Source organism: Salvelinus alpinus, chromosome 15, assembly GCF_045679555.1.
Source record: "Salvelinus alpinus chromosome 15, SLU_Salpinus.1, whole genome shotgun sequence".
NCBI classification, from domain to species: domain Eukaryota; kingdom Metazoa; phylum Chordata; class Actinopteri; order Salmoniformes; family Salmonidae; genus Salvelinus; species Salvelinus alpinus.
Genome location: NC_092100.1, coordinates 38,714,128 through 38,726,539, shown reverse-complemented (window position 1 = coordinate 38,726,539; position 12,412 = coordinate 38,714,128). Strand labels below are relative to the sequence as shown.

The window sequence follows — 12,412 nt, the reverse complement described above, 5'->3', positions numbered from 1 at the left end:
TGGAGTAGATTAGCAGCGCTAACAAGCTCCTCCTCCCTGACACTGTTCACTGTCACCGCAACATTACAGAGCCTCGAATGACAAGTTCCTCAGCTGCAGTACTTGAGCACACGTCAAGACAACTCCTTTACCCTGGTGACAGGATTCTCACCAAGTCGTGGGTGTAATTGCATTAGATTTACACATTAAGACTATTAACAAGTTTGGCTGTCGCCATCCCTTTGAGGGTTTTGCGTGGCTGGGAATTATGACACTGACCAGTCGAGTCAAGTTTTCCTAGTTTCTTACATCCTCATTTGTAAGATTTACTCCACAACACAATATCGCACTTGACAAAGTTGTTGAACGGTATCACTGGCTGAGATGTGAGATGTCTTATTTTGGGGCAAGGGGTGGACAGGGCACCCAGGCTACAGTGAGTGTACAAGAGCATGGTTTAACCCCAGAACCCTAGGCCCCAGATCCTTACACATATAGTATATGACTATATTTTCACCGTGAACGCGGGGCCATGGGCTCCATTGTGTTTTCCAGATTCGGATCATCGTTCAACTCAAGAAATGAGTTGAACCTTGTGAACCGGCTGCGGTCGGAGGACTAGCAAAGTCGCTGGCGGCACAATGACGCTTAGAGAGATTAGGAGCGGGTTCTAGTAACACAGACCCAGCTCTGCTCTGCACCAGCTCCAGCCTGTTAGACTGATCCAGCCTGACTGCTGGGTGACAGTAAGCCACGGCTATCTACCAAAGGTCAGGAGAACACACCTCACAGATCACAGGTCGTTGGGTGACGGAATGTGCCGGGCCTCTGGCTCGGACCAATAACGGGACAGGGGACAGCAGTCCCAACTACCCCCAGCTCATCTTACCCTACTACAGGCTTAGAAAATGAGGACTAACGAGTAAACAAAACCCCACATTTTACTTCATTAGTTACAGATTCGGGAATTCTGTGAACGACACATGTCAGATATGTTATGTGCCACACCGTTGACAACCAAGAAACATACGTCTACCTATTGTAGTGTTCCTCGTGAGAAGAGACTGTCAAAGAGGCATACAAAGCCCATGTGGTAAGTAGCATGTCGGGACAAACACTTGCTAATCTAATACTTTCTGGATGGCTGGTCAGCCCCACTGGGGGTTATAGGCTAGGGCTAAGAGAGGCTGAGGCTGGGGGAGGCCTCCTTGCAGCTGCTTACCTGGGGCTAATAAGGCCTCCTCGCATGCAGGAGCCCCAGGGGTTAGGAGCAACCCTTTAGGGACAGGGGGCACGTCCTGCAGACAGGGGACCGGCAGCAGACACCCTCTCTACACTACTCAGCTCAAATGAGTAAGTCAAAGGGCTTCCACAATAACATGCAAAATATACAATATAATGAATGTTTACTTTACATTTGGTTTTATAGCTTTTTTGTAGTGTTATGACACTCGATGATGACGACACAAATTGATCTTATTTTGTTGTCACTAAACAGGAATAGGTGACTCAGGGCATGACTAATATCATAGGTATACTATCATCGTTCATTTCCAGTGAAATACCCTGCTGAAACAAAGTTTCATAGACAAGCTGGAGTACCTAACAGCTCTGTTGCGCTCAGCACCTTAGCACCGCTGATATTTATCAAGTCCGGCGCAGGATTCTACTTGATATGATGGCCTGCTTTCAGTCTGTGACAGTCTCAGAGAGATACCTTAAATGACAACCGGAGAACGAGGCAGATACACACCAACTGGCCATAGCACTGACCAGTGTTTCAATAGATATTTTAAATATATTATAGATGGTTAAAATATTTGAAGGTGGTATCGACTACATTTTCTTGAACGAACGTCTACGTAACATTTTATGATGTGTGTATTCTTTTTTTTATCCCATTTGTTTTGCTCTGGCTTCCCTCCCATTCTAGATGAATCCTTTCATTTCAAAGGGAGTGACAGTTGATAATGTTATTATAGCTGTTCGAAGTTAATCCTATTTCTAATCTCCATGTTATCATAAATGCAGTTCGATGCGATACGGACCTGCAACTGTCTACTGTTTATCAAAGCTCCATGTTGTAAATCTCCGAGAGGTATTACTTCCAGTCAGTGGCCATGTCATCATTAATCCCTGTCCAATTGGAGTCTTCCCCAGGGAGGGCTATCACCACGGATAAATGATTTCCCCTCGCTACCAAATTAGACGCAATCAAACCCGTGCAGGCGCATACATACATAAATCTGATCCAGCACACTGAAACAGCGACGCAACTTTTTCTAAAGTGTTTTTGAAATGTCAATTTCTCTGCACAAGAAGGTAGACTATAGCTGAATACTGAAAGAGTTTTTCAAGACCCAGACATGTGTAATTTGCCAAATACACTTTTCAATTACTCTCCCATGTGGGAGGGAGGGAGGGAGAGAGGCAGATGAGATGAGGCTGAGGATAGAGCCAGTGTAACGGGTCAGGGCAGCCCTGCCAGCCTGCAACAATGACAGAGCTCTGGGCTCCAGGCCCCCCCACAGCGCTCCCATCTGCAATCATTACAGTGACTACTGAGACATGAAAAGCCCCGCGCTCCTGCCGCGCACAACGCTGACATGTGCCCATCAGGCACCACGCACACTCACACCGCACGTTAGCGGGAGAGAAAAGAAGACCGAAAGATGTCATGTCCCACTCAACCAGAGTGCCCACCACAACACTCCTCCTCATAAGACATACTACGCATTCAGGGTTGTTATCAGATAGAAACAGTGTCTGTGCTCTTAGTGCAGCAGGTGTGATGGGGAGACGAGTGTCACTGGTCCATATGATGATTCAGAAGCAAAGAGCCCCGACTAAGAGGCTGGGAGTGGGGAAAGGGAAACGATAGAGGAGATTCACGCTGGGACCAGAACCTGAACCAGGGCTTACCGGTAGCGTTCGCCATACAACAGGCCAAACCCTCTGGTCAGTGTGGAGGTGACGGAGGCTGGCTACCACCCCACCCTGCTCATCAAACAAGCCGGTGGGGACGAGGCAGGGACCAGAGGGGCGGTAGCCCACCCCAGACCCCAGCCTTTGATGGATTATCTGCAGAAGCTGGGAAGACCACATGATTTATTACAGAGAAGAGTAATACTTTCAGAAATAACCTGTAGCTGTTTAGAGCTGTGAGGATGGTGACACTTGGAATAGAGAAACGAAACAGTGAGTGTCGCGGCGAAATGACAAGGAGGTGTGTTGTGCTTTAGAGGGCAGATGGTAGTGTAGGTTTTACACCAGTAGGGGGCGACAGAGGATTGACATTAGGGCTCTGACCTGTTTCTAAACCGAATACTAACTAATACACTGTCAAACTGATCTCTCACTCAACACAATCACTCAATCAAAGCTCTATTACCCAACTTTATACGCATTTTTGAGTAACAACCCATCTTTTGACAGAATGTAAAATATCTATGTCTAGATGAAATATTTTACATATAAAATAGGTGAGAAAGGGAACCGTGCATGGAAATATCTGTTTAGTGTTAATGGGTGTAGCAGGGAGGTACTCACCCAGTCCATCATGACTGTGTCGTCGTCCTCACAGCCTTTCTCCAGCTCGGTTCTGTTGATGAGCACCAGTGTGGCGTCCGTGTGCCTTCCCATTCTCAGCAAACAACAAATAAGAAAGTCAATTCATAAACAACAACTAATTTGCATTACCATAAGCTCATATCCTGCCCTCCTGCTAAAGACAGCCATTACAGCAAATAAAAAAAACTGATCTTAGGTGACGCGGGTCTTATTCACCCGGTACGCGCATACACACGTACTGTACACACACGTACACACACATGCACACACGCAGACACCCACAAACACTCCACTACATCTCTGCTAATCGATTCAGCCTTGCTCAACTAAAATAATTGCCCAAGCACCTGTCCATTAGGTCTGAGGGAGAGAGAGTGTCACACATTAGGCCTGGTGGGAGATGCGACAGGGCTAAGTTAGACACATCAAGACAGTGAGTTCTCGCTCAAAGTGCCGCTAATTGCAAGGTTGGAACCAAATGAAGCTGTACACGGAGGGACAGTTTCCCTAGGGAGCCAGAGGCAGGGTTCACCGCCCACGTTTTGCATCTTCCCATGTCCAGTGACAGAGAGAGGCGCTTGGCATGGACTAAGCTATATGTCAGGTTTCCCCAAATGGCAGCTGATTTATTTTTGTTTTTGGACATAAAACACCGTGAAAACACAAGCAAATCAGCTCCAAGTGATTTTCATTTAGGAAATCTTCCCACGCATAATAAAGAGATATATGTGATCGTATACGAATGTAAGCAAGGTTTTACATTATTGTGTTTTAGTAAAAAATTATATCTGTTGGGGCTTCTTGCGGTCAATTTGCAGTCTACAAATGATTGGGAATGATGTTCCGGTCCAGTGACCATCCGCTCCAGAAACAAATTGGCCTGCGGCTGAATGATCCTTGCTTTTATGTGCTCCCCACTGCCGACCCAGCTGGCTGCGCTGAGGGCCCTGGGTAGCCCGGAGGGGTGAGAGAGGACTGGGGAGGGGCTCCCTGTCAGGGCCAGGGTGGCAAGGCTAAGGTGCATGGACGGTAGGAGACACTGGATAAATCCATCCCCCAGATTAACACTACTGTTTCTTTGTCACCCGGGCTCACAATGTAACTGACTAGACGTGACCTTGGTTCTCTGAGGAGTCGGGGAGGATTATGGGTGTTTGAGAGGCCCCCGGGAGCTGGGAGGTGACACAATGATACACAACACAGTTGGCAGTGAAGTGGCCGGGGCTATTTTCACCCAGTCATATTGTCAGTGATAACGCATGAGTCAGATTCACTAGCACTGCGCTTGAAGCCACCTTCCCATTGACAAAACAGACATCCTCGATAGAAAACAACAGCAACATCAACAAGAGAACTACATTCATTGCAGGGCTGATACCTAAATAAAACTGTGAACCCCGTTCAAGGTGCCAATACTGTTCTTCCTCTGAGGCCGTTGACGCTGTTGGAGTGTGTCTCTCTCTGCTGGGCTACTGGTTGCTGCCAGCGGTATTATTACGTCCCATGATGCTCCCCGGTGCAGCTGAGCCCGGCTTTGAGGTGGGCACCACCGCCGAGTCGACACAGGCCCCCCATGCCCTGTCCACAGGGGCTGACACAGCAAAGTGTTTGAAGACAGTGTGGGGGAACAGTGGGAGAACGCGGCCCCAGGAAAATGGCAGTGCGCAGCGTGAGTGCAGTGCTGTTGTCCAATATGTTCCCCTTGATTTATAGTCCAGCTTCATCACAACACAACAGTGAAAGACTACTTCACTTTGAGTCACTGCTGGCTCTGCTGACTGGGCCTGACATCTACTGCCAGGAGTACAGGATAATGGAAGCTCTTGATCCATTTTAAGAGTGTAGTAGGCAACGTGAGTGTTTGATTAAAAAGTAAAAGGTTCGAGATTGGTCTTCCTTTGTAAACCAGAGAAAAACGGAGAGGTGTTCTTTGATAACTATTGATAGTAACACCAAGGTGGTGACGGATCTGTTTTCAGCTATCGACGAGGTAAAGGCATAGTGGTAATTGTGTGAATGTGTGTTGGTGGGGGTCCTCTCACCTTTAGTTGCAGGCCCTGGGGTAGAGGAGGGCCATGGGACAGTGGCCATATAGGGCTGGCTGGGTGTCCTTTGTGTGAGGCCGGAAAGCAGGCAGGGAGAGCTGGGCCTGGCACTTCTTCATAGTGACTCTCAGCTCCTTAGCCTGGCTCAGCACCTACCAGGGGATACAGAGGATGAGGAGAAGCACACCTCTCATACCTATTAGTCGTCCCACAGCACACAACAGACTGTGAGAGGCTTTCATAGTTACAAAGGTAGTGTATGTGTGTGTGTTCATGCGAATGAGCTTGCATGTGTGTATGTGTATGCGTTTGATGCTCCCTTCCCATTGCAGTCAATGGGAAGGGATGATGATAAAGCTGCAACGGGTATACTGGTGAAGGACTTAGACAGACAGATAGACAGACATCTCTCTCTCCTTCCTATCGCTCTCTTCCTCCTCTTTATCCCCCTCCTCTTCTCTTAGCCCTCCCCCTTCTTTCACCCCCTCCCCCTCTCTCTCCCTCCTTCGCACTCTCCCACCCTCTCTCGCTCCTCTCTCTCTACCGCTCCCTCCTCTCTCCTTCACCCTCTCCCCTCCCTCACTATCCCCTTCTCTCCCTCCCTCCTCCCCCCTCCATTATCTCTCCCACCTTATTTCCCTCTCTCCCCCTCTTGTCATCTCTCTCTCTCTCCCTCCTCCACAGACAGGATGTGGAATAGAGAATGAAGCACCATGTTGAGGATGAATTAAGCCATTTCCTGTTGCCACAGTAAGCTGAACCTCAACACAGGACAGCATCCGTATAAGGTCACGATGGGTGGTGTGGAAGGACGGTTAGCTAGCTCAGTTGCAGTCCATAGTTATGTGAGGGCTGTAGGTAATGATTTTATTTGGAAGAAAGGCCTTGTTCTCTGTGGGACCAAGTTTTCACTGTGAAGGGTTAATTTCACATGCTCAGGTGTAGGCTTGCGTTCATCGGGAGCGTCTGTTGAACGCTCTCATATGTGAATTTTGTTTGTAGCCTCAACCGTTCTGCTGATGTCACTCAAAAGCCCATTAACTCCAGGTCAGGCTTCAATTGAGGACTACAATACCTTCCTGCCATATAGTGGGGGGAGGGGCACATTCATTCATTGTTAATTGGATTAAGATGAGGTTTTTCTCTAGGGTTGAGGCCCGAACTCTAACCCTAGGTTCATATCCACTCCTGGCTCAACCTTAACCATAACCCTAATCCTACTTTCATATCCACACACAGCTCAATTTTAACTCTAACCCAGCTTAATGTCCACATCCCAGCTCAACTCTAAACCTAGGGTTGAGCTGGGATGAAGATGGCACCAGAGAGGATGGCAGCTGTCTTATCGGCTCTTAGTTAACCAACCATGCTATTTTGTTTGTTTTTTAGCGTTGTTTTGTTCATACTGTTGCTGCTACCGTCTCTTATGACAGAAAAGATCTTCTGGACATCAGAACTGTGATTACTCACCTTAGATTAGACAAAGAGTTTATCTTCAATGAATTGGACGGGAGGGACTCCTACAGACAGCCGACTAGGCCCAGATCCCTGGGACTCGCTGGAGAAGGAAACTGAGATTTTGCGGAAAAAGATCAGGGTGCCTTGTGAGGATGAGGCGACGAGTGGCTAATCTGCCTTTGCCTTCCATCCTGCTAGCTAATGTTCAATCGCTGGAAAATAAATGGGACGAACTGAAAGCAAGTTTATCCTACCAACGGGACATTAAAAATGGTAATATCTTATGTTTCACAGAGTCGTGGCTGAACGACGACATTAGGAACATACAGCTGGCGGGTTATACACTCTATTGGCAGGATAGAACAGCAGCCTCTGGTAAGACACGGGGCGGGGGCCTATGCATTTATGTAAACAACAGCTGGTGCATGATATCTAAGGAAGTCTCAAGGTTTTGCTCGCCTGAGGTAGAGTATATCATGATAAGCTGTAGAACACACTACCTACCTAGTGAGTTTTCATCTGTATTTTTCGTACATACCACCACAGACCGATGCTGGCACTAAAACCGCACTCAATGAGCTGTATACCGCCATAAGCAAACAGGAAAATGCTCATCCAGAGGCGGCGATCCTAGTGGCCAGGGACTTCAACGCAGAGAAACTTAAATCAGTTTTACCTAACTTCTATCAGCATGTTAAATGTGCAACCAGAGGGAAAATAATTCTAGACCACCTTTACTCCACACACAGAGACGCGTACAAAGCTCTCCCTCGCCCTGCATTTGGCAAATCTGACCATAATTCTATCCTCCTGATTCCTGCTTACAAGCAAAAAGGAAAGCAGGAAGTACCAGTGACTCGTTCAATACTGAACTGGTCAGATGAAGCAGATGCTAAGCTACAGGACTGTTTTGCTAGCACAGACTGGAATATGTTCCCGGGATTCTTCCGATGGCATTGAGGACAACACCACATCAGTCACTGGCTTTATCAATAAGTGCATCGAGGACGTCGTCCCCACAGTGACTGTACTTTCATATCCCAACCAGAAGCCATGGATTACAGGCAACATTCACACTGAGCTAAAGGGTAGAGCTGCCGCTTTCAAGGAGTGGGACTCTAACCCGGAAGCTTATAAGAAATCCCGCTATGCCCTCTGACGAACCATCAAACAGGCAAAGCGTCAATACAGGACTAGGATCGAATCGCATTACACTGGCTCCGGGGCTTGTCGGATGTGGCAGGGCTTGCAAACTATTACAGACTACAAAGGGAACCACAGCTGAGACCTGCCCAGTGACACGAGCCTACCAGACAAGCTAAATAACTTCCATACTCACTTCGAGGCAAGTAACACTGAAACATGCATGAGAGCATCAGCTGTTCCGGATGACTGTGTGACCACGCTCTCCGCAGCCGATGTGAGTAAGACCTTTAAACAAATCAACATTCACAAGGCCGCAGGGCCAGACGGATTACCAGGACGTGTACTCCGAGCATGCGCTGACCAACTGGCAAGTGTCTTCACTGACAATTTCAACCTCTCCCTGTCTGAGTCTGTAATACCAACATGTTTCAAGCAGACCACCATCTATTCCCAAGAACACTAAGGTAGCCTGCCTAAATGGCTACCGACCTGTAGCACTCACGTCTGTTGCCATGAAATGCTTTGAAAGGCTGGTCATGGCTCAAATCAACACCATTATCCCAGACACCCTAGACCCACTCCAATTTGCATACCGCACCAACAGATCCACAGATGATGCAATCTCTCTATCTGCACTCCACACTGCCCTTTCACACCTGGACAAAAGGAACACCTATGTGAGACTGCTATTCATTGACTACAGCTCAGCGTTCAACACCATAGTGCCCTCAAATCAAATCAAATCAAAAACACATTTTATTGGTCAAATACACATGTTTAGCAGATGTTAATGCCTGTGTAGCGAAATGCTTGTGCTTCTAGTTCCGACTGTGCAGTAATATCTAACAAGTAATATGACAATTTCACAACAACTACCTTATACACACAAGTGTAAAGGAATGAATAAGAATATGTACATATAAATATATGGATGAGCGATGGCTGAACGGCATAGACAAGATGCAGTAGATGGTATAGAGTACAGTATATACATATGAGATGAGTAATGTAGGGTATGTATGTAAACATTATATAAAGTGACATTGTTTAAAGTGACTAGTGATACATGTATTACATCCAATTTTTAATTATTAAAGTGCCTAGAGATTTGAGTCAGAATGTTGGCAGCAGCCACTCAATGTTAGTGATGGCTGTTTAACAGTCTGATGGCCCTGATGGCCAGAAGCTGTTTTTCAGTCTCTCGGTCTCAGCTTTGATGCACCTGTACTGACCTCGTTTTCTGGATGATAGCGGTTTGTCAGTTTGTCCATGCTATGTACACTGAGGAACTTAAAACGTTCCACCTTCTCCACTACTGTCCCGTCGATGTGGATAGGGGGGTGCTCCCTCTGCTGTTTCCTGAAGTCCATGATCATCTCTTTTGTTTTGTTGACGTTGAGTGTGAGGTTATTTTCCTGACACCACACTCCGAGGGTGGAAATGTTGTTTCCTACACTCACCATCTGGGGGCGGCCCGTCAGAAAGTCCAGGACCCAGTTGCACAGGGCGGGGTCGAGACCCAGGGTCTCGAGCTTAATGACGAGTTTGGAGGGTACTATGGTGTTAAATGTTGAGCTGTAATCGATGAACAGCATTCTTACATAGTGTTGGAATCGGCTAAACTTTGAACACCGAGATATGAAATAAATGATAGGAAAGAAGCATAGAATCAGAGGAGTAAAAGAGACTGGGTTTTATGTTAGAAGTTAAGGGTTCTCTGAAGAAAGACAGAAGGCTTTGGAATGTGTTGGGTGGACGACAGGAGAGCAACGTGTTGATATAGGGGAGACAGATGGACACCTGTGGATTAGGTGAAGGAGGGGTTGAGGTCAGGAGGTGAGTACAGATTCCCTTAATAAGCGAGTAATAAGGGTTTGGTATCCTGTTACCCTTTTCCTGTTGAACCATAAAATGTAAGGATTGGAGAGAAGGAGGAGTGTCTTAAGTGGGATGTATATAACTGTGACGGTGAGAAATGTTTTGCTGTCTGAATTACAGCTGTACAGAACCTTTGGGAAGAATTAAACTCCTCCCTTATTTACTCTGAAAAATAAGAACCTAACAATAGGTATTCCTCTTTTCCAGATAACTTACAAACAAAGCATGTGTGTTTAGTGAGTCCGCCAGATCAGAGGCAGCAGGGATGTCCAAGGATGTTCTCTTGATAAGCGTGTGAAATGGACCATTTTCAAAAATCAAATTTTTGGTGTCAGGGAGAATGTATGGAGTAAAAAGTACATTATTTTCTTTAGGAATGTAGTAAAATAAAAGCAGTCAAAAATATAAATAGTACAGTAAAGTACAGATACCGCCCAAAACGACTTAAGTTGTACTTTAAAGTATTTTTACTTAAGTACTTTACACCACTGCCAACACAGAGACCCAACCTAATACACCCCAACACCACTTTGAGGTGGTGACTATGGATAAAGGGGTTAAGGTGGAGAAAGTTGTGACGATGTGACAAAACAAAGTGAAAACCAATCCCGGCAGTTTCCCTTCTGAACCCTCCCCAATACTAACCTCTACACACACCAAAAAACAGGGTTCTCCCAGAGCCCACTGTGAGACTCTCTCCCTTACCTTCACCCAGACACTCCACCCCAACATCCCCAGTCTTCCCTTCAGTCTTGTACCGGCCCACCAGACACGACATGACACATTAGAAAAGTAATGATTGGCAAATAAGGTCTCACAAACCAATTGCCATCATTTGGTGCCTCAAACTTGAGCCGAATACCTTCCCACCCATACAAACACATCCAGATTGACAGTTATCCTCGAGCACAGTTCCACCACATTACTGGGGTCTTGGCCAAATCTACCCCAAACCCCAACACCAGAGGTGAATTTAATTAACAAGGGAAATAGTTTGCGAACGTTGGCTAACATATTCCATTTGTTTTGTATTAGCCGTGACTATTCTCTAGCGTTAGGTAACAGTCTGAGAAGGTAGTGTGCAGTGAACGTAAGTGTCTGTTTCGGTTCTAAACTGCAATTAAAAAGAATCAAGTACCCATGTAGAATTTCTACTATATTTAGTAGGAGTAGCTAAGTCATTTTCAGTTTGAATATTGCCGCTAAAAAGCCACTGTAATCCTTACAAAAATGAGCTATTTGATGTTCATTCAAATCATTCAACTGAAAATTGTTACTCTGGCAACATGTTCGCCGCAAACAGAAGCCTTGTTGAACCCGCCTCAGGGTTATGGTGCTGTCTCTGGGTCTCAACAACAAAGACCAAACACAGAGACAAACAACCATAGGACAACTGCAATCACTCCACAGTAAAGCTACAGCCATGTACCCCAATGCAACCATCTACTTCCCCATCATTAACTACTCACCCTACCTGTCAGAGAAACAACAAGCCGTGCTCAAACACATTCATTCACACATCGCCACACACTACAACCCCCTACTACAAATCCATCGCTCAGAATTCCACACAGAAAAAGAGAACATACACTGAACACCAGCCACGACTGCAAAGAACCTGAAACACTGGGTAGAACAGTTAAAGTAGTGGGGGAGGGTATGATTACACCACAGCCTCTCCACCAAGACACAAACATCCTCAGTCTCTCATCCACTTTTCACCTATCACACCCTAAGACTGAGCTGCTGGAAAGTGGGCTCACCTTCATCCCCACGCCGCTGCACTATGGGGAACGCCAAAGAAACATCCACAGATACCATAGAACTCTCAAACTGCTTGACTACTGTGGCTATACATCTGACTACCTGACCTCACCATTCATTGTCCCATCTAGAATGGAACCAAAACTATAGACTATATCAGCACCTATTGGAAGACCAACACACAAATGATTAGACTTTCATACCTCTACCACAACATCACACAAGAAGACAAGCCATTGCCAAATCCCATAAACACAAAGACATAACCATAAAGCCAGCAGACAAAGGCTCAAAGATGGTAATCATTGAAAACCAACAATGCCTCTTCGAAGCCAACCGGCAACTCTGACTCACAACACTACACTCCTATCCCTGCTTTACACAGATCCAGACAGATACAAAGCAGACAGATAATAGCAGAACTCTATGGAAGAAAATACATTATGCATAGAAAACAGTCATATGTAGACGGACCAGACCCACCCAGACAGATAGAGAAGTATCTCCTCCCTAAGATCCAGATACCCGGACAGTCCCTCTTGAGGTCCCTAAGGGAAGAGACCGACTGCGGG

The 12,412-nt window shown here is 46.3% G+C and overlaps 1 protein-coding gene across 6 annotated transcripts in view; it reads right to left on the bottom strand.

Annotated features, from left to right (window-relative positions):
- LOC139540028 (doublecortin domain-containing protein 1-like) overlaps positions 1–5,739 on the bottom strand; it is a 43,674-nt gene extending 37,935 nt beyond the window's left edge. For all 6 annotated transcript variants that reach the window (XM_071343546.1, XM_071343543.1, XM_071343548.1 and 3 more), the window contains exons 1-2: positions 3,529–5,739; positions 2,902–3,069 (exon numbers count right to left, since the gene is read on the bottom strand). The gene's annotated coding sequence lies outside the window, so the exon portion shown is untranslated. The remainder of the gene's footprint in view (positions 1–2,901; positions 3,070–3,528) is intronic.
- Between the last annotated feature and the right edge of the window lie 6,673 nt (positions 5,740–12,412).